At 34.4% G+C, this 23,279-nt stretch overlaps 1 protein-coding gene across 3 annotated transcripts in view; it reads left to right on the top strand.

Moving 5' to 3' along the window:
* The window catches only part of CALCRL (calcitonin receptor like receptor), a 94,948-nt gene that overhangs the window by 30,505 nt on the left and 41,164 nt on the right, over positions 1 to 23,279 (top strand). For all 3 annotated transcript variants that reach the window (XM_045806280.2, XM_045806278.2, XM_045806279.2), the window contains 2 exons: positions 22,341 to 22,430; positions 22,608 to 22,697. The gene's annotated coding sequence lies outside the window, so the exon portion shown is untranslated. The remainder of the gene's footprint in view (positions 1 to 22,340; positions 22,431 to 22,607; positions 22,698 to 23,279) is intronic.

The following is a 23,279-nucleotide window of genomic DNA, read 5'->3' as shown; positions in this document are numbered from 1 at the left end:
TCAAAATTCTTTTTCTTTTCCTAAAGATACCACTCAAACATATATACTCTTGAAAAGTAAGCTCATATTATCTCCTGTTGAGTTTGGACTCCCAATTCAGCCACATGCAGCCCTTAATAATTTATTTTCCTCCTGGAAATAGTTGACAAGAATTCGTAGTCAGTTTCAATGTACTCTTCCAAAAGATTGCTTTTTTTTTTTTTTTTTTTTTTTTTAAAGAGCTCTTTGTAGCTATAAGCAAATATGTGAAACTTGGCAAAGGCATCATGCATACTCTTCACCACAGAGCTGCCTCTCCCTACTGGTCCACTTCTTTTCTTTTAAAAAATTATCAAAAGAAGAAGAAAAATAATTATCAGCATTACCCTATTTGAGGTATACTTTCAGCCAGTTTTATTATAATGCTATTTTTACACTTTGAAAAAATAATAGTTCAATAAATAAGAGATTTTTCTGAGATATGCATTATGAACATTAAGTCATAATGTCATGAAAGAACTTTGATCTTATCCAGAACTAGTTATTTAAATGATTCTTTAAGGGACACACCTGGGTGGCTCAGTCAGTTAAGAGTCTACCTTCAGCTCAGGTCACGATCCTGGGGTCTGGGGATGGAGCTCCATGTCAGGCTCCCTGCTCAGTGGGGAGTCTGCTTCTCCCTCTGCCCCTCCCCCCACTTGTTCTCTCAATCTCTCTTGCTCTCTCATTCAAATAAATAAAATCTTAAAAAAATAAATGATTCTTTTAATCAAACTGATTCTTGATACAAAAGACAAACTTCTATCTTATATTCACTATCTTGGAAAGATATGATCTTTTAAAAACATGAAATAACAGATTTGATTAACTTCAAGCACTCCATGAAAATGATTTTCAATGTTCTTATTCTGAAAGCTCTCTTAGAAATGTTAGCATCTATTAAATTTTATAGATTTTGGAATCACATCTGAAGGTTCAATGATTAGTAGGGCAAACAGAGGGTAAGTTGGCATTTGAGCCAGTCTCTGCTCCCAAAAAGGTGAGCATGTGACTCCAGAACTAAGAGTTATTAATCATAGCATTTTTTAAACTGCTATATTTAATGGCTTAATACTATGCTATTCATCTTTCTAATGCCTTCAGGCAGATACCATGGATCCTCTAGAGATAGATTTATGCCACTAGTTAAAATAATCTAAGGAAGGCCTTTTGAATGCATTTTAATTTAACCTCACAAATTGTTCTTTTGCAAATTAAAATATATGTCTTTGTTCTAAATTTTGAATAAATGAAATGGCCTATTCATCAATAAGAAAGTGTTTAAAGTGAGATAATTTATAATAACACCATTTATAAAGTTCTTGGAAATTTTTCTCCTGGTTTCACTTTAGATGATTCAAGTTCTGAGAATTGACTAAAACCTAACTGTATTAGTCTGCTGGAGCTGCTATAAGAAGATATCACAGACTGGGAGGCTTAAACAAATAATTTTCTCACAGTTCTGGATGCTGGAAATTCAAGATCAAGGTGTTGGCTGGTTTAGTTTCTCTTTCGGCCTCCCTTTTTGGCTTGTAGATATCCACCTTCTGACTGTGTCCTCACATGGCCTTTTCTCTGTGTGTGCGCATCCCTGATGTTTCCTCCAGTTCCATACTTATGACCTCATTTAACCTTAATTACCTCCTTAAGGACCCCTATCTCCAAGTATAGTCACATTGTGGGGTAGGGCTTCAACATGTAAGTTTTTGGAAGAAACAATTTAGTCCACAATGCGAATTTCTAAGAAATTATTTCAAAGAAGTAGATGTAATAGGTAAGAGTTATTTTAAAAATTTAAAGTTATCCCAGATAATAACTGAGTAGAATCCCTAAGTAGAAAATAATCATCATGTCCTCTATATGTCAATAACTCCCCAATTTAAATTGTTGTGTAAGAACTTCTTACATATCAGTCCTTCAAAAAGAATTTTCAGCCAAATATTTCATGAATTAGACATAATTAAAAACCCTTTTATGACTGAATGTCAAATTGATATCAGAAATACTACTCGTTTCCTCCCAGAGACACTATTAAATGCCACAATGGTTTATGAAAAGTTTTCTATATATTAGGAAGCATACTTTTCAGATCTATACTCTTCCTTAGATTCTTTAAAAAGATTTCTCTTTCCCTAGTTCTTCAATATTTTTCAAGCATGCCCCTTTAAAGAACAAATTTATTTTATTTTGTTTGCTGATCACGGCCTGAAGATAGACCTGCATGCAGACATACACATTTTGAGAAATGCTCACTGTTCTCTAGGGGTTCCCAAAATGTCTTTTCTGGTCAGAAATTCAAAGGCAAGCCTATAAGTACTGATTTTAGCCAAATCCCCAACATTTAGGAAGCATTTTTTTAAACATTTATCTAGATTTTTCTAATGTGGAATTGTCTCATATCCTATATATATCCCATATCCTGTCATCTAGAGCTCTTACACTTTGAATAATAGAATGCATAATAACCTCTTCTCCAGGAACTTCAATATATTGCTACTGGGGCTCTTGCTACTTCCTTCCTTCCCTATAGGGCTTGATTTGTTAGATTTAACTCTTAACCACTGAAATTATTGGGACAATACCAGTGTTTAACTCCTAACCAAATCAACCAATCAATCAACAAACAAAATGTATTTTATTTTCTAGGAAGTGGAATTCCAGAATGAATGGAGGTGGGGGGTGGAGGATGGGGGAGTGGGGGGTAGAGGTTGTGTACAAAAGGAATAGACTCATTTCTCTGGCTGCCTTAAAAAAACAAAACCACTTATACTTATTAATTTCCTGATAAGCACAACTCTCAATCGTATGAGCTTCAGAAAAGACAGTAATTTGGGGATGATGTGTTTGTCAGCTCTGTCTGTTGAGTAGGTGATGATTGTTTCTGAATCCCATTCTACATTAATTAGAATCCCTCCATAGTCCTGGAAAAATATGTCTTAATTGTCAGTGTTTCCATGGGTTTTTCTTCAGCTTTTGTGTAGTCAATGCGGAGTGGGCATCAAGATAGCAGATGGCATACAGTGCAGAGGTTGCCAGTCAGACACAATTTTTAGCCAGGATTCACATATGTACTTTGATTTGGGGTATGATTTATTCCATTATGATAAAAGAAAGATCATGTTTGCAATCTCATATAGATTTGGCAGCTAATAATTATGACTTTTCTTAATAAAAGTGGATTTAAATGAGTCCATTACGACATGCTGCTGTCTACATTAATATGTGAGCAGTGAATTTAAAATATAGTCATCTACTTATAACGTTATTATTTAAAGTAACTTTTATATTTATAAATGAAATATGGTTGACAAATAATAAGGAATTGAAAAACCTCCTTGGATAAAATACACTAATGGACTTTCTTGGGCAACTACAATTATGCAACTTTCCCGTACTCACACTCTAATAATACATGATGGAAGAAAGAACATTCCTCCCAAAAGTGAAATTTTTGTATAAATAAAATATGTGCTTACTGATGTCCCAATTTAGCTTTCTATTCCTCCTGCTGGGTGACAACTAATGATACCCAATATTAAATTTGCATTATAATGGTCCATAATAATAACTAACATTTATTAAGTGTTTACTAATGTGCCAGAAAGTGTTCTAAACTTACTACATACAAATTTTTCATGTATTACATCAGCTCTAAATAGGATATAATATCATTATCCCCATTTTACGTAGAGATCAAGGTTATAGGGGTAAAAGAATTTGCTAAGTTTGATAGATACATAGTATCAACACAGACAATCGATGACTAACTCTAAAAAATAATCTTTCTCACTTTTCCCAAGATGTAAATGTTAACAAAGCAAACTCTGGGTTGCCCTCTCTGGTACTTTATATCTATTGAGACATAAATCAAAGTTTTTGTGTGTGTGTCAGCACACAAGTTATACCTTCAATAAAAAAGATTATTTCAAGGTAAGGCCAATGACAATTACTTTCCATAGATTTCTATCAGAATTGCAAAAGAGAAAAATAATTTCCTTATTCCTGCTGGAAACAGTCTGCCCCAAACCTGCTTTTATCTTTTTGGTGTGTGAATAACAGTGTGTTAAATGATATTATAGTCCATCCTCTTGCTTTCCTCTTATGGGGGGGCAGATAGATTTTACTTAACTTGTAAAAATTTAACAATTATAGGTAGAGCAGTCATCAGATAGAGCAATTACCTTATAAGATTTAAAATATAACAGCTGACAATAATCACATGTAATAGTTGTCAAGGAAAACAGAACGAATGTTTGAATCTCTGGAATTTGAAATTATGGTATGTTAGCATTATGCCTATTTGATATTCATGCTTTTCTCCCTGTCTTTTGTTACTTTTTTTTGCCGGTGTTACTTCTCTTCTGGAATAGCCTCTTGCTGTCTCTCTCTCTTTCTCCCCCCTCCTTCCCTCCCTCTCCCTCTCTCTCACAGTTGCTTAGATCACAATAGTATCTTCTTTATTGGTCCAGAGGAAAATCCTGATCTTAACTAAGATTATTTCCTGAATCAAAACAAATGAGTTTGAAAAACTGATCCAGTGGAAGGGGGAAATCTTTGATGTTTCAAACATTTTCCCAGGGATTTCGGGGCTATTATCCATCATTGTTTGGTAAACCGAGTCAATTAAAGGCATTCACATGTAAAACATTTCTTTACAAAGAGCTCACAGTGACTGTTAGAGTCTTGGGGCAGAACGAGGGGAGGAAGAAATAGGAGAAGGATAGGCTTTTAACCAAGAGTAATTGTAAACACTTTATAAGATCTGAATTAATTTATTTGTACTCTCTTTAAAATGTAATTGCTACTTAATTTTTAGGAAAGAATTTAGGAAAAACCAAATTATATATCTCCATGAAACGTTTTAATTACAAACCGTATAGAGCATGGAAAATGAGAGGCTAGAATAAAAATGTTAAAAAAACACTGCATTTTTAATCTCATTTTTTTCTTGGTCTAGCTTGTTCTTGGTCTTAGCTATCACTGGAGTTATAATCACTTCATCCACTATACAGTGATTAAAATACTTAGTTTCTTTTACTAAAATTTTATTGGTAACTTTTCTGAGATGGGAGAATTTGTAGATGAATTACAATAAAATCCAAAAGTTGTTCTGGATTATCATAAGAGCAAAAAATAAAACTAGGTGCAGAAGAGAGTTTTTAAATTTCCATTTGTACAGAACAAAGTACTCCAGTGCTAGATTATAGTGAATTCATTTCTTTATTTCTGCAGGAGGCCTTTGGGCATCTGTATCATCCTAACTTATCAAAAGGAAGGTATACAGCACATTATAGAATTTTATGAGCATCATCTTAGGCATCTTTGGGGTTTATTTCTAGATTCTCTATTTCTAAATAATGTTTCCTAGATGTGTTGACAACTCATTTATTAATTATGTCCTTGAGGAGAAAAGCAGAAAAAAAAAAACTCCCTATAGCTAAAAACAAAATCCAAAATTAAGTTCTTTAAGTATATCAATAAATATCAAAATAGCATTATTTTGCAAACTGTAATATTTTGTTGCCTGCATATCTGAAATAAATAGGTGAGGAAGAGTTCCTTTTTTTTTTTTTTTTTTAGTTTGGCCTTCAACACTTAATGTATTTGCATGAATATATATATCTTGAATATAGTAACAGTATTTTCCACTCAGAGCAATAGAATTAAAGAACAAAAAAGAACCTTAAGAATCTAGTCCAATACCCTTATTTTACAAATAAAAAAACAAAATTGAGACCACCAAAGATAAATGCATTTGCTCAAATTTTATACAGCTTGTTTAGTAACAGAACACAAGACAACAGGTGGAGGTGAGAATATTAGTAACCTTAATGCACCATGCACAAGAAGCCATAGGTCACAACTGTTGCTAGAACCAGCCCTCACTCCCTTTCCTCTGTGATCCTCAGGTTTGGTTAAAATCTGAACCCTGGGTTTATTCATATTTAACCAGATGCTATTTGAATTTCTTTAAAGCAATATTTTACCTAAATATATGCTTACTGCCAAGGAAAGCTTTAATAGCAATCATATATATTTATATCTCACTGTATCTCAGTCCTCACCTCATGCCCAAAGACTTCTCATTCTTTTATTTTTAAATTTGTATTTTTTTCTCTTAGAATACGAAATCAATGTTATCACAAATTTCTAGGATTAACAGGTTAAAATACACTACTAAACTTTGAATATGCACTATTTAAGAATTAGAAATAATAGTTCATTTGAAACTTGGTAACTTCTCCATTTTTGATTGCCATCATATAGTTACCTACCCATTTTTAAAAAATTGTTTTCCGAAGCATGAAAGAACACTTTTCTGACTAGTTTAATAGTGTTTTTCTTTATTTTACAAATGGGTGGGACAGGGGCGCCTGGCTTGCTTAGTCAGAAGAGTGTGCGACTATTGATCTCCAGGTCGTGGGTTCAAGCCCCACATTGGGTGTAGAGATTATGAAAAAAAAAAAATACTAAAAAAAACAACAAACAAAAAAACAAATGGATGGGACAAACCATTTTAACTTTTATTCTTCCTAAATACACATGAATTTTACTTTGATCAGGTTTTGTAAATCATTAAAACAAGGTTAATTTTTATAACTATGGACACATACCTGGTAATGGCTAATATTTACTTATTCATTAAAAAAGTTACCAAAGGATACTACACACCAGGCAATGCCCTAGAGACCTAAAGATTAGGAAGGCAGTGCTCTCAAATAGCACTTCCCCACATTTAGTGGGGAAGGCAAAAGATCAGATCTCACCAAATCTAGTGTTACAACGTACTATTAGAGGATGCATAAAAAAAGAACCACGAAGCCATGTGTGGTGCAGGCATAACGTGGGGAGGGGGAGAGACTACTAGCATAAGTACAGATTTCTTAAGGATGGTCAAATTAAAGTTAAGTCCTGAAAAGACAGTAATGAGATCCTTCATAAAGCAGTATTAGCATTATTATATAAAAGTTTATTTTTTTCCAAAATTCTCCTCTTCTTACATCAGACGAAAAGATTTTCCAGTTGATTAGTTAACATGTCTTTTTAGGAATGTTGATTCCATCACTCCTTCCCCGAGTAGGAAATAAAACAGGAAAATAGGTCCTATCTTCTAGTTTTAGCTCCCTCTCTTTCTCTCTCTCAATCTCTTTCTCATACACACACACACACACACACACACACACACACAATCTGCAGAAGGGGACCAAACCACATTTTTTTTCAGAGACTTATTTGATCGCTTATTTTAAGTACTAACCATAGCATTACAAACTATGGTTAGTTAAAAATCCATAGAAACCAACCAACCAAGGAACAATATTAGGTTCCCCTATACTTCCTTTTTTTCCCTCCGTTTTCTTACCAACTGGTACCCTTTCTTATATAGAGGCAGTATCCTCCTAAGATTTTCTTCATGATGAAGATATATAGCAGAAAATTTCAGTTTCATTTGTAAACTGAATATTCTGTACATCTTTACTAAAGAATTCATTCCCCATTTTTAAAAGCACATTTTTTCTTACAAGCAATTTTCATAAAATAGTAAGAACTAAGTCAAAATATATGCAATTTTACAGAATAAGAAAGTATTTCTTAGCTTGAAAATCATTTTGTTGTTTTTATTATTTCTTTGCCACACACAGACATATCAACTTTTTTTTTCCCCTTGGGATGGTAGTGGGTGGTCCAGAATCAAGCTTTGACAATAAGTATGAAGTGATAAAGCCCCACTGCATCACAACCCCATATTGGCACTATTTTATACTAAAAGACAACATTATGTTTTAAAACACAAAACAATAAATTTTATTTCATTAATTAATAACAAATTATTAATTTAATTATTTTAAGTGTTTTTTATGTGTATATTATTACGCTTTGATTATTTTGGAAAACAAAATAAGCTAAATCAAGAGCTGCTGCAGGCTTTGCATTCTTTCTCCTTGAACCATTTACATTTTGCGCCTGCACCATTTTATCTCCAACTAATGTCTCCCTGCTATCAATGCCTCTGATACCTTCAGTTTCACTGGTTTCTTCATCCAGGAATTGATTAAGCAAATAAAAGCAAACAGTTGATAATGCAAAACAAGTCTTCTTAAGGTATGTGTTTGTGAAAAGCATAAAAGACTTCCCTTCTTACATAGTGTTGTTCTGGGGATCTAAAGAAATGATGTGAGAGATTTAACCACAGGTATTTATTATCATTTTTAAAGGAAAGTCCTAATATATATGGGAAAAGGCATAAGAGCAACGGTCAGCAGTCTTATGTACCAAGCAAAGTAGTTTTGATAAGAAGACAAGTGCTTTTGAAAACAGTGCCTTTTGTCACACTCCCTTGAATACGGTAATCCCATGCCTATGATGGCTGATAAAGTCCTTTTGTAAAGAAAGCTGGGAGTTGGCATTGTGAAATATCCATATACAATTTTACTTAAAATTACAAATTTTGTCACTGGGACCAATTAAAGCGAACCAAGGCATTCCCTCTCTGCTGCAGGGGAAAGAGATTACTTCTTAAATATTTGTCACATCCCATAATGTGATAGGTTATTATGTGAGTATGTATTTAAGTGACATTGTATCATGCATCTGAGAGCTAAAGAAACCCAGGGAGAGGGGCACCTGGGTGGCTCAGTCAGTCAAGCGTCTGCCTTCCACTCAGATCATGAGCACTGTGTCCTGGGACTGAGCCTCACATAGGGCTCCCTGCTCGGTAGGGAGCCTGCTTTTTCCTCTCCCCCTGCTTGCGCTCTCTCTTGCTAGCTCTCTCAAATAAGTAAATGAAATCTTAAAAAAAAAAAAAAGAAACCCAGGGAGAGTTTGCAGGTTAAATTTCTGCCTGCACTCCCAGTTAGTAGATATGGCAGCTAGCATCCAAAACCAGGGATGCAATAAGCTGTGCTCTCTGCCCTGCATCTTACCTTCTACCGTTTTCCTGTCTTTTTTTTTTCCCAATTCAAGTCTGTACTGTTATTTTTTTTTAAAAAAAATTTGTTGTTATGAGCTGCCAAAAGCAGCATACTGTTCAGCTAGGTGGATTGACTCTTGCCCCAGAAGGGCACATGTGAGTTTTCCAGCCAGAGCTCCATCAAGATGGCTGTTGAACTGTTTTTATCTTTTACTGACTTTCGTCATCGCCTTCTCTTTTTCCCCTGAGATTACCAGGGTTATTACGGCTCAGAAAGAACTTTTGGGGGGGAAACACTCCTGATTAGAAAGACAAACACACGTAGTACTACCACCCATGTTGCACTTTGAGAAACTGGCCCCAACAACACATGAGATTATTTGAAGTGACCAAGTTGGACCTCAGGATGTCATGGATCTTTTCTTTTCCTCCAAAAAAAGGAAAAAATAAAAGATCAACCTATTAGGTACTTAGAGAACCATTCCATATGATGAATCAGTTTTATTTTAGGTTATTTTAACTTTTATTTTTTTAAAAAAGTTAATTCTCTACAGTGATTTTTTTTCTCTTTCTTAGGAAAAAATCCTAGTTTAGGGGACAGATATTACACTTGAGTGTTTTGGGAAATCGCCTCTTGTTTCTTTAGGGTATTTTGCATTTTCACGAAATGCATTGTCTTAGGATGCAGTGAAAGAGGGGGCAGTCAGGTTAAGAAAATGTTTTACTATTGTTGTTAAGTCCTCCTACACCATGTCAAGCGTGACAGGGCATTTTTTTCTTTAACACATCCTGGTCCAGTGAAGGCTGAGATTCAGAAAAAGTGCTTGACACAACAATTTAGCAGGAAAGAAAGCTATTTTAAAAGTCTTTTGGGAACATGTTTGTGAAACAGGAAAAAACATACAATTGAGTTGATAATAGCACTCAGTAAAGGTTAGACTCACTGAAATGGATTTGCCATCTTTTTTCACAGGGAACGCTTTCTTCTTAAGCAGCAGTTCTCACTTAAGCAAGGCTTAATTCAGCAAGGAGCTTCTTCCTGTGCAACTGCTTTTGCACTGGAAAATCTATTTTTAAATTACAACCCAGACTTAGTCACAGGAGTAAATAATTAAAAATAAGCTGTGCTTGGTATGTGCAAAATTACAGCAGTTTATAGAGTGCATCATGGGACTCTGTGCCTAGCAAAGGTCCAAAAGACATAGCAAGGTTTCCACTCATTAATTCCCCAAAGAATCTCGAGTTCCTCGCAGGCCTGCACCTTTACCTTCACTCATACAGTCCTTGCTCATTCTGGACCTATGCTTTTGTTTTTCTAGTTCCTTGTCCCTAGAAACTCTACCTCTGTCTTCTACCAACACACATTCTTACACTGAGTTTCTTCAACACTAATGTTTTGAAATGTGCTCTGATTCCATTCACATACACATCTCTGAATACACTGTCTACTCCCTTCCCGTTATGACAGTCCTTCTGGAGGAAATTTCACCATTTGCTATTCTATTATATGACAATGGGTGTGAACTTTCCATTTCAAAGCCCTCCCTTACTGCTTTCCAGAATCATCTAGACAAACTCCCACGGACTTTATTCTTCAAAATGTCTGCTCTGTACTCAGATATTTTCCTACCACCCCTTTTCCTCTGCCATATCCCTTATATTAGTGATTGGACCTTACTCAGATACTCATGGTAGAATTTGGGGACTCTGTTTAGGTTTCTTATACTCCCTAAATTCTCCTGTTCTCACAGATTAAATATTTTTAATATCTCTGTTAAATATTCCTTTCTGTCCCCATTATCATTATTCTTAGTTCTAGCCTTCATGATTATTTTCTTGCTTCACTTACTTACAAGTCACTACGGTATTTTGTCTCTCTCCAACTACCCTTATTGCCACCTTTGAATTAATCTTCTTTCTTTCTTTCTTTCTTTCTTTCTTTCTTTCTTTCTTTCTTTCTTTCTTCTTTCTTTCTTTTTAAGATTTTAGTTATTTATTTGACACAGAGAGAGAGAGAGAGCACAAGCAGGGGGAGCAGGGGAGCGGAAGAGGGAGAAGCAGTCTCCCTGCGGAGCAGGGAGTCTGATGCAGGACTCTAACCCAGGACTCGGATCATGACCTGAGCTGAAGGCAGTTGCTTAACCAACTGAGCCACCCAGGTGCCCAATCCTCCTGCTTTCTAAAACGAAAAACTTATCATAGTGCTCTATTATTATTATTATTATTATTATTTGTAGCAGAGTTAGCAAATCTTTGGGATACATGTTATTCCTTAGGATGGTGGCCATGGCAGACATACTGATGGATCAGTGCGTCTCACTGAATCTAGACTCAAGCTTATTGCTGCTAATCACAGTCCTGCTAATCATAGCCACAGCACATCAGAGCAGGCATTCTAGATGAAAATCTCTAGTCTAGAGCATTAAATAAAAACTCCTCAAATGACAGAAAATACCATCTCTAATTTGCCTCTCTGTCTCCCTGGAATGCCTCAATCTCTTATGTACCTGCATCTTTCAAGTATCTGGCACTTCAAATTACTGATTTTTTAAAACTCCACTCAAGTGTCATATTTCCTGTCTCTCTCACTCTCTCCACATGCATGTGTGCGTGCACACACACACACTCATACATAAACCACTCCCATGTAAAATGCATCATTCCATCTGATCAAACACTAAAAAATATTTATTATCTATAACACTTCATTATCCAAATTTGTACATGCCTTTCTTCTGTTACAAGGCTTTAACCAACTCCAAGAGCAAAAATTATATCATTTCTGGATCCCCAGCACTTAACATTGCTTTTGGAATATATTGGGTTCTAAATAAATGTCTGAATGAATGAGTAAATAAATGAATATACTAAAAAATACAAAGGTGGAACTGTGTTTAATGATTGTAAAATAGAGACCCTGTAAAGGAAAACATTTCAGGATTATCAGGGTGCCCGTGTGGCTCGGTTGGTTAAGTGTCTTCCTTGGGCTCAGGTCATGACCCCAGTGTCCTGGAATTGAGTCCTGCAAGGGGGGGGGGCTCAGTGGGGAGTCTGCCTCTGCCTCTCCCTCTGCCCTTCCCCCCCCTCATGCACAGGAGCGCGGGCACACACTCTCTCTCTCCCAAGTAAATAAATAAAATCTTTAAAAATTTTTCAGTGTTATCAACACTGTTTGCTTCTTTACAAAAATAATGGAAAATGTGGTGAATTTTAAATAAAGTGTGCATTTACCTGAGACACACCCATTGATATTTCTCTTTCCTCCCTCCCTCTACCTTTTCCCTTAGCTCCTCCCTTTCTTTTTTCCATCCTTTTTTCACTTTTCTTTTACCTAGTAATAACTTCATAGTAGGGAAACAGTTGGGACGTAAGCCTTTTAACTTGGGTTAATTTCAAAGAATAAACTAAAGTTCCTTAATTTTTCTTGCTAATATTCCCATTTGTTTTTTCTTGTTATTGTTTACAATAACACAATTTAAATATGTCACAAGTGGAATACAAATACCTACAATTTTTTTGTACATAAATTGTCAGTTTTCCACCCCTGTAAGAAAAATAAAATAAGACTGTATAAATGTAAAGAAAAGAAATTACTGACAGGAGAAAAGAGATAAACAATAATAAATTCTTTAAACCTAAGGAATATTTTCTAAGTTTATCACAATAACTTTTGCCCCAATTATGCATAATGGTTATTTTCTATAAACTAGAATTTTTATCTCAAAGGAAATATAATATTTTTGTGTATAAGCTGAAAAGTAGTTTCTGAAAGCAAATTTCGAGGAAAATGTACTTTTCCTTACAAATAAAATAGTTCTAAACATGTAAAATAAAGTTAACGCATCAAATTGAAGGAACAATTCAGAGTTTACATCCGTGGGATGCTCTGTAAATTAGGCAGGCTTTTGCTCTTTGTGTTTTGTTTTACAGTGTGAACATTATCTCTTGACAAAGGAGAGAGAGGAAACTGATGTTCTGCTCAGCACAAATCTTTCCTTATATACACATACCTTTTTTTCTTGCATTTACTTTTTAAAAAAACAGCTTTATTAATGTATAAATCACATGCCATGTAATCCACCAGTTTAAATTGTATATTTCAATGATTTTAGTATACTCAGGATTGTGCAACTAGCATCACAATCTAATTTTCGTACATTTTTATCACCCTAAAAAGGATCCCTGTACTCACTAGCAATCAGTCCCCATCATCACTCTCCCTCAGCCCCATGCAACCACTAATCTGGTCTCTGTCTCTATAGATTTGCCAAATGCTGGATATTTCATATAAATAGAACCATATAATATCTGTCTTTTGTGATTGGCTTCTGTTACTTAGTGTAATGTTTACAAGGTTTACCCATGTTGTATTACTACTCCTTTCTTTTTATTGCCAAATAATATTCTATAGTATGGATATATCACATTTTATTTATCCATCCATTAATTGATGGACATTTGAGTTGTTACCACTTTTCAGCTATTAAAAATAATACTACTATGAATATTCATGTACAAGATGTTTTTGAACATATGTTTTCATTTCTGTCAGATATATACATATAACCAAAATCAGAGGATTATGCTAATCTGACCAGATTTCAGTGACTTCCTACCTCAGTGACCAGGAGGACAGACTTACTTGAACCAGAGGGTATAGATTCTCTACTGGAAAGAGGGGTTCATTTTATCAGGGAAAAAAAGAAATTGTGCTGGATTGACAGTATCATCAGAGTTCTTGAGCTTCCCAAATACTGAGATATCCTAGGAGGTACCGTGTAAATTTGATTTTTTAAGAAAAATTGAAGGTCCCAAATAACAGAAATACAGTGTTGATGATGAGCTATTATGTTAAATTAAAATTCCAGGGGAATTATACGTTTTCTGATTTTATTGCCTTTGGAAGAAAACATGTTTTCACATAGAATTTGACTCCTGACTTTGTGAAAGGGAAATAGGTGTAAAGCTCTTAGTCCAAAGACCTGGAAAGATATGTTTTGTTTCTATGCTCTTTGAGCAAGCAATTCTTTCCATATTAGATCTCCTGGAGGGAGAGTGTTTCCATCAAGTACAAAGCATTTTTTTCAGTCTCCCTCCCACCTTTTACTAATTGGGCTGAGAATTGGCCACTTGCCTCTTTCAAATAAAAAGAAGGTGACCAAAATCACCGGAAAATGGCTAATCATGCCCACAATGGGAAAATTATTCCCATGAGTACATACTTCAGAGTGTAAAATGAAGCCCCAAATTTAATCACAATTTTATCTGTCTTTAATGGCTATTCAGCTATTCAACCTGGAATGTTCATTAGATAAGCAAGTAAGCATAAGAGTCAATATTTTTTTTTTCGCTCCAATACAGATCAGTAAAGACTATTATAGTCAACCTAAAATTGTACTCAAATTTGGGAGAGTTTATATCTTGTTTTTAATGGATTAGCGTGTTATATTCTTTAAGATGTGACTATTTGATTACAATGTATACAAACAATTTGCTAGAACTTTAGTTTATATAAGTTCAATATTAGGAAATACACAATTATGTTAACTAAATGGACATATTTGGGAATATACTTGTTACCATTCACTTTGATATTTTCATAACTGACTTAAATGACAGAAAAAAACCCCAAACGTATTATTTCTAAAGAAGATAAATTCACAATGCATATGACCACCCCTTGAAATATAGGGTAAATTTTCATTTACAATGCTATAGAAATTGTGGCTAATAACTTAAAAACATGTATGAGATTGGTTACGTTTCTAAAAATTTTAATGTGATAGAATAATAATAACAGTAATAACAATAATATCTAACTTTACTGAGTTCTAAAAAGTCTGTACATTATCTCATTTTATTTTCACAATAGCCTTCTGGTGTAGGGGCTATTTTGCAAATGAGAAAACTATTCTTACAGAAGTTATTTAACTTGAAAGTGTGAGGTTGAGTTGGGTTTTCAAATCAGAATTTGTAACCAGTACAACTTTTGCCTCTACTATCACAGTTGTCCCTCTATTAGGCTAATTATTAAATACCAGGTAGATGTTACTTTATTTTACTATCTCCCTGGAAAAGGGAAAATTGTATCATTGGTCAGAAGGGCAACATTTATAATATATATTTTTTTAGCATGTAGAATTTAATAGTTGTAGTTAAACTCAGATGCCTCTTCAAAATAAAATAGTTTCTGGGGGTTTTTATTGACTTTTTAAAATTGGCTATTAGATGTGCTTTTATATACTAGGTCATAATATTTTGATGAATTAAATGTAATAATCTTTCTTGCTATTTTATTGATTACCTTGTTGAGTTTATGGACTGTTGAATCATTCCTTAACATGTCTTGTAATTTCTGGAGCTGTATAATTTAAATTTTTTTTACCTATGTCATTTCCTGTTAAATGCAAAAGAGATAAAAACCCAATGTATCCCAAATTCATAAATTGTTGGCTTCCGGTCCCAGGAGCATTTAGGCTATTTCAATGTTGATGACGATAAGTATAACTTGGCTTAGATGAATTAATCCGATCCCATTCTGAAGAAGTCTGGCAAGGGGGATTATGAAAACATATGTTTGCTTTTCTAATTTCATTTTTCTGCGGTGGAGAAGAGAGAACTAGACTTACCCCAACTGGCCTTTCAAAAGTGAGAACAGCTCTTCAGTATATGAAGAGGTGAAATCAAGATGTGACTTCTTTTGGCCTAAATACCTTTTCCCTGAATTTTCATGTAGCAAGAGAAAAAAATCATGGGTCTACATTCCACTGTCTTAGATTCAAACTCAAACTCCTTTGGGCAATTAGAAGGAGGGGACCTGGGGAAAATCTTCCTGACCTAGAAAAAACAGTGTTGGAAAGTTTCAGTTTCAAGGATATTTTGGATTTGGGTTAGTTTGAACAAAAGTGTCCCTCTTGCCTTTTACATAAATTTTGAACCCTTACCCAAGGCTTAAATTATCTTATTCTACTCTTTCATTTTACAAGTGAGATACCTGGGAAGGTATGTAACTTGCTCAAGCTCATTGAATGACCACATATTGACTGAGCACCAGGACTAACTTCCTATCTTAAATGTTGGTGAAATCATCCCTCTTTAGAACCTTATGAGTGAGTCCTATGGACTCTGTTTAAAAGTAATGAAATAAACCACTAAAATAAGATTATTCTCTAACTTTATATTTTTGTTGAGGAATTTTAACTTATATTCACTTCCATCTCCCTACACAACTAGGTGAAAGTAGATGCTCAATAAATAGGGTAAGATGACTAATTGAAATTTCCAGAAGTATTTCTTAAATTAAAATGCATGTGGTTTTATCTTGGCATCTTAACAGAATGGCAAGTCTGAGTTGTAAAGCTGTTTACTAATATAAGTTTAAAAAAAGTAAAATATCCCAGCCTTACTAAGGCAAGGAATCAAAAAAAGAAATTGCGTGAGAAAAAATAAAAATGCGTTTGATAAATGAAAGTGAAATGAAATGTGAAAATTGGATGGTTAGGCAAAATAACTGAATAAGCAAAACAGAAATGTATCCTGCACCACTTTCTATATTTTAGTTACCCAAAAAAAAAAAAAAAAAAGGCTCAATTCTCTGAGTCAATAGAGTTTGGGCAAAGGGCTTCAGATTTAGAGTTGGAGAATCTGAGTCGTTAGACTGGGATCAGCCCTAAGCATCTGTGTGCCCTTGGCCAAGTCACTAAGATATGTATGAGATACGAGATAAGAGTAATATTCCCATGACTAATTAAAATTATAGAGTAATAAATATGATAGCAATAGCTAATGCTTATTGGGTGTTTATTATAAGTTCTTTGTATCTATGATGTAATTCAACACTTAAAACAACCTGACAAGATGAATTATGATAAAAATTTTAGGCAACATCAACCAAGCCACTATTTGTGTACTCCTTTCCCTATCAGAAAATAGTGAGTTTAAGTGTTATAAGAACTGGAGTTTGAAGCTATGCCTCTCTGACTCCAGCACACATCTTTCAATAAGTATGCAGTATAGAAGAGGGAGCTAAAAATTAAGTATTCATTTTCTAGTTGGTAAACCAAGCAGAAAAGAGTTGAAATGATTTTCTTAAAATCACCTAACAATTTTGGAACAGCTGGAAGAAATTCTGCAGCTCATGTGATTGCCTTGCCCTATGATAAATGTATGCTAAAGTTAGGAGGAATGACTGGCCAATTGTGAAGCAGAAAGTTACCACTTACATCTGATGGGAAAATATAATTTTTTGACCAGGTGAAGATTTGTCTTCAACGGGCTGTAACAAATTGCCACACATGTAGTAGCTTAAAACAACACACATTTATTATCTCACAGCTCCATAGGTCAGAAGTCCTGTGGGCTTGGCTAGTTTCTCTATTTCAAGTCTTACAGGGCCCAAATCAAGGAATTCTCTTCTGGAGGCTCTGGGAGAAAATTTACTTCCTGATTCATTCAGGTTGTTGACAGAATTCAATTCCTTGAGGTTGTAGAGCCAGAGTCCCTGTTTCCTTGCTGGCTATTAGTTTGAGAGCCACCTTTATCTCCCAGAGGCTTCCTTCCGGTCCTTGTATGTGGGCTCCCTGGCAAAGCCATCTCTGGTGTCATGTCTCTTCTGCTTCCTTTTCTTCTGTTGCATCTCCACAGCTGACCATTCAACCTTCCTCTTCTACTTTGAAGGGGTCAAATGATTAGTTTAGCCTACCAGGATACTTCATAGCAATCTGTAAGGTCCATAACCTTGAAATGACAGATTCTGGGGACTAGAGCATGGAAATACGTGGGGGCTTATTATTCTGCCTACCATGGAATTCTACTATGTGTACCACTGGTTCTCTACTTCAGCTGTATACTAGAATCATCTTAGAAACTTGAAAAAAATGCTTATCCCTAGGCCCCAATAGAGATGAACTGAACACAAATTTCCTGGAGTAGAATCCAGTCAATGACTTTTTTTTAAGGTGTCAGAATTTATAATGTGCTTCATAGGGCTAAGAGCACCCCCAAACACCAGTTTCCTCAACCTAATTAAATTCATTTTTAAGTGATCCATTCAAAACACACTTTCTATTTACTCTCTTTGTGCCTAGGGTTTGGAGTTATAAAGGTAGATACAATGCATGTCCTATTTTTACTGTTCTCACAATCTAGTGGCATAAACAGACACACACACAAAAAGAATTACAACATTACCAGATACATTTTGAAATAGCTATTTGAAAATTTGCTTTTGGAGTTCTGAGACATTTATTGTGCCTGGGAACATGGCAGAATATTTTGCTTGATTTATACTTGATATTTATTTATTTATTTGTTTGTTTGTTTTGAAGTAAGCTCTACTTCCAACGTGGGACTCGAACTTATGACTTCAAGATCAAGAGTCACATGCTCCTCTGACTGAGCCAGACAGGTGCCCCCTTAGTAGTTATTTTTAGAACAGCCTGGCAGGGGGAACCTGGCTGGCTCAGTCAGTTAAGCAACCAACTCCTGATTTCAGGTCAGGGTCTTGGGATCCAGCCCCATGCTCAGGCTCTGCACTCAGCAGGGAGTCTGCTTGAGGATTCTCTCTCTCCTTCTCCCTCTGCCCCTCCCCACCTCTGTCAAGTAAATAAATAAATAAATCTTAAAAAAAAATAGTCTGGCAGTAACTAGAGACAGAGGAATATGAGTGTGTCCAGGTTTCAGCATGGTCCAATGAGGCTGTTGTATTTATGTTGTGTTTCCCAAAATTTAATAGGCCAAGAATTTCCCTGAAGTCTTACTAAAAATTCAGATTCCCAGTTCTTCTCCTGAAGATTATGATTCCGAGGGTGTGTGGCGGGGTCTAGACATTCTAACATGTTCAGCAGGTTCTGGTAGTGATTCTGATGCAGGTGATCCATGAACCCACAATTTGAGCAACACTGGTTTATGCTACATCAGTGATTTGGTACCTGTTCATTCAGCAGCCTAAAAAATTATGGAAGCCCCAAGTGATATTATTTAAAAAAAAAAAAAAACTTATATTTGAGTTTCTTACATCCGTAACAGATATTTAAGAAGAAGAGGTCCTTATATTTTAATTTGAAAGTGTTAAGGACATTCCAGGCCAGGATGGGGGTAGGGAGTTAAAACCTTATACTGCATGTATTTCTTAAAGATTTTATTGGAAGTGAAGACAGTAATTTGCAAGAATAATTCTAGCAGAAAGAAAAAAAAAGCAGTGAGGAGAAAATAAAAGGTAACTGGGATCTTGTACTTTGACATTTTCCCTCAGTGGCACAATCTCTTCTACATAGTGTAGAATGACAGAAAGATGTTTCCATTTGCCATCCAAGTGTGAAAAACTGGGTTTGGAGAAGAGTGTTTATTCCCTATTTTGATTCAGAAATGTAGCATGAAACAAACCATAAGAGACTCTTAATTATAGGAAACAAACTGAGGGTTGTTGGAGGGGAGAGGGGATGGGGGTCACTGGGTGATACATTATATGTTAATTAATTGAATTCAAATAAAAAAAAAAAAGAAATGTAGCATGTTGAATATGCCATAAGGGAAAGGCATGCACTAAATAGAAAATCCTTACTCTATTCACACAAAGGTTCAGGACGGCTGATGGCAAATGAGGTATGTGTGGGAAATGCTTCTGTTAGCCCACTTTATAGTGACTGGATAAGTAAGGGGAGAAGAGAATATGGCATAGGGCCCATAGAAATCCAAGATATTTTGGAAATGGAGGAGTGGAAGTAAAAAAGTTGTTTTTTCCCCTTAATCTTGGAGTGAATACTTTTAGTATCAGGGTTAGGTAACTAAAACTAAGAACTGTTATAAAGAAAAACATGTTAATGAAAAATGTGTATAGGAATAATAAAATTTTGAGAAAATAAGAAGGTTTGCAAGGCACTGCTATACATTTACAGGATTTAGGTTTCTGTGTTCTGATAACTGAGTATTGATTAAGTCACATTGATATATAATTTTTTAATGCAGAATAAGACATGCTTTACACTGAAGTAAGCAAAAAAGATTGGTTAAAAGTTTTGGATTTGGAAATGTAGATCCACGAAAAATGTTTTATGGTACAGATCAATGGTCATTTTAGGAAATGAAACCAGAATGAGATTACATAAATCCTGAGTGACTAGGAAGCTATATTTCAAAAGTTCTTTGAGGTTTTACAACATTCTTCATCTTCAAAGTTTTTTCTGTGATGAAATAAGTCATTTTTACTTTATGTTGGTCTTTGGACCAGAAAAATGAAGACTATTTGGAAATAAACTACTTTTTTAATTCCGCATGTACAGTAAAGAAAATTATTTTGTTTCTACCAGTAGAACCAAATCTTCCATTTTGATTAATTTTGAGAAGTGAAAATAAAACAGTACTGATGGGATCCATGAGGCTAGCAGAGAAAATGCCAGTAACTACTATTAGTACCATTATGACTACAAATTCATTTAAGAGTTTAAATTAGAGCTTTCTTCATTTTGAATAAGCTCTTTTCTTACTAAACAAACCTAAGGACACTTGGAAAAACCCACTGGCAGATTTAGTCATTTAACTTGACCCTTCATTGTGTACTTCATCTCTCTTTAGAACTGGATGAGAACTTCTATATCTCACAAGGCAACATGCAACTCAGTTGTCAGTAAATAATTTAACAAGATCTGAAAGATTTACAGTGATTTGCTTAACAGCTTTAGTCAGTTAATATCAAATGTATTTTAGCAAAGATAAATTTGGAATAAGCTAAATATAGAAGAGGGAACCACTTGCTGAAGGAACATATTAGAGGTAGCATGCAAAGAACCACTGAGCTAAACTGAGGAATACAATTGAACATACTTCTGATAACAATCATGCCTTTACATCTACCAATATGAGACTCAGTCTGAACTGACCTTCAGATGGATCTTCAGTGGCGTTACCTACTTGCGCAATCATGAGCCCTCCATTATTGACCTTGAGAACATTTGGCGAAAGTGGTGATTCCTCCATAAATACCACTCACCACATGTGTCTGATGGCAAGAAAATTTGATAGGTCCTTTGTCAGGTGGATGACTCAAATGACTTGGATCACCACTTAAAATGGTCATTGTTAGACTTCATGGAGAGCACAGGTGTCCACCGTGTGTTTGAAAAACTGCCGCCCAAATTTGCTGCCCCTTGATTAGGAGTGCTACAAGTTTACACAGTGCAAAAAACAACCTTGCTACTAGTAACACATTTTCCAGATCACTAAGGAATAGGGTAAAGAGGGAAGCTATAAAAGTGGAATTATTTGCATTGGTAAATATTTCGTGAAACGAATAACGTCTTTTTAAATTGTGGGTGCCAGGATAATCTAGTAAACATTAAAAGGTATTTTACTAACATACTTTTTGAAACCCTGATTTTGAAGCCTCTGATTAGATAAGAGACACAAATAAATGCTAGTGTTGGGTGAAATATTTTTCAAATATACTGGGTTTGGCAAAACCTGAAACATGATTTTGAAACACTTTTTCCTTTCAATTTTTGAGCACAGGTACATATTATAGTTGGTTTAATCCTGACTCATGTGTAAGTCATCAAAGCATTGTTTCATAAAAAAAAACCTATCTGATTTCCAGATAGAATAACATTTCTTTACATTCTTATTTGTGTATTTCTGGATTATATATATTTAATATAGAGAAATGTGAACTACTAATGCTTTAAGTTTGGCTTAACCTTTATGAAGAGCCCCAAAGTCAATAGAGTAAACTACTGTTTATTCAATACCCAAACAACCACAGAACTTGAAAAATAAATATTTTTCAGGACATTATTTTTTTAAGAAGGTAAAAGTGCTGATATAAGAACTTTCTCCCCCAATTTTCATTGTCAGTATATATTCCAACACTATCAAAAGCCTTCTAATAGAAGAAATGGCAGTTACTTAATAGTTAAAATTATTTTTCTTGATTGTAATTTTAAATCCTAAAGTAGTTTATTGGTTTAGTCTTTTCATTCATTTACTCATTCATTTATACAGCCAACGTAAATTAACTGCCAGTCACCAAAGTTACATGGATCAATCAGATATGGTTTCTGGCTTTGAGAAACCATACTGGCAAGGGAAATGAATATACGTAACTAAGACAACTAACACACTCCAAGACGTTATTAAAGAAAGTCATTCAAAGGAAAAATAAACTGTAGTTTAATTTAAAATTTCAGTATCTTAACCATCTTAGATGAATGAAAATAAATTTAAGTTTCTCCATATAATGGAAAACAACAAATATTTGTGAAAAAATTCAAATATATTGTAAGCAAAAGAGATTTTTAAAAATTGGAATAGCTTAATAAAAATATTTTAATGGTGTTTTCTTTGAAAATTTCAACTTACCATGGAAATTATTTTGGCTCATTGAAATAACATTAAATTATTACATCAATCAATATTTCAGGTCATGACCTTGAATTTAAGAAATTCTTCAGGACAATGTCCAATATGATCCGAGGGAAAATGTGATTTGAGTCTGGAGACAATTGTGAATGTAAGTATTGGAAAATTAGATTTTCTCATGGTAAAATGTAATAAAAACTAAAATATCAACGCATTAATTACTAAATTGCAAAAACTTTGATTCATTGTTTTCCTTCTGTTACAACATGTTTTTTAATATCTAAAATTGATACAATGCCTCTGATTTTTTGGTTATATATTTTTTTAGATCAACTAATAATAAAAACCCAGTATAGCTGATAGAAGAAAAAACGTGATTTGGAAGATTGCTATAGTTAAAAAGAAAAGCTGTGTCTAGGTGAGTCATTAATGAGGGCAAGCAATGACATAGATTCTATGTTCTAGAAATTGGTGTGCTCTCGTTGCCTGTGATAATAAAAATAGTAAGTATAATATGTGGAAACGGTTTTTATAACTCTTACTCTAACATTGGCCCTATAATAAAAATCATGACAAGTTTCTTAACAAAATTAAATCTAAGTTCATAGTTTTCTGGCAAATATCTATTGACCAGATTTTTTAAATCTCCCTTGCCTTGAAAAATACTTCTTACACATTCAGTTAAGTAAATATTATGACTATATCATGATAATTTATATCTCATAAAATTACTGTCAAAGTAGGTTGTTCATGGTGTTTATAATGAGTAAGCAAACCCAGCAATGTTTCTAAGAATTAAGAAGTTAGGGGTATTGTTTTAGAGGCCATTTTCATTAGCTCAGAATTGTATCTACCTTCAGAAATATTTAACAGAAATACTTTATGTGGTATTGTCCATTTCCTGTAACCTTATCTTAATAACATTGATGACTTAGGGAATCTCTTATTTCCTGATTAAATGATGAATTTCTATTAATTTATAAGGCCATTTTTATGACAT

The sequence above is a fragment of the Ursus americanus genome, chromosome 1 (genome assembly GCF_024610735.1).
Source record: "Ursus americanus isolate L20-20 chromosome 1, mUrsAme1.1.p, whole genome shotgun sequence".
Lineage (NCBI taxonomy): Eukaryota > Metazoa > Chordata > Mammalia > Carnivora > Ursidae > Ursus > Ursus americanus.
This window is presented reverse-complemented; position numbering and strand designations above follow the sequence as displayed.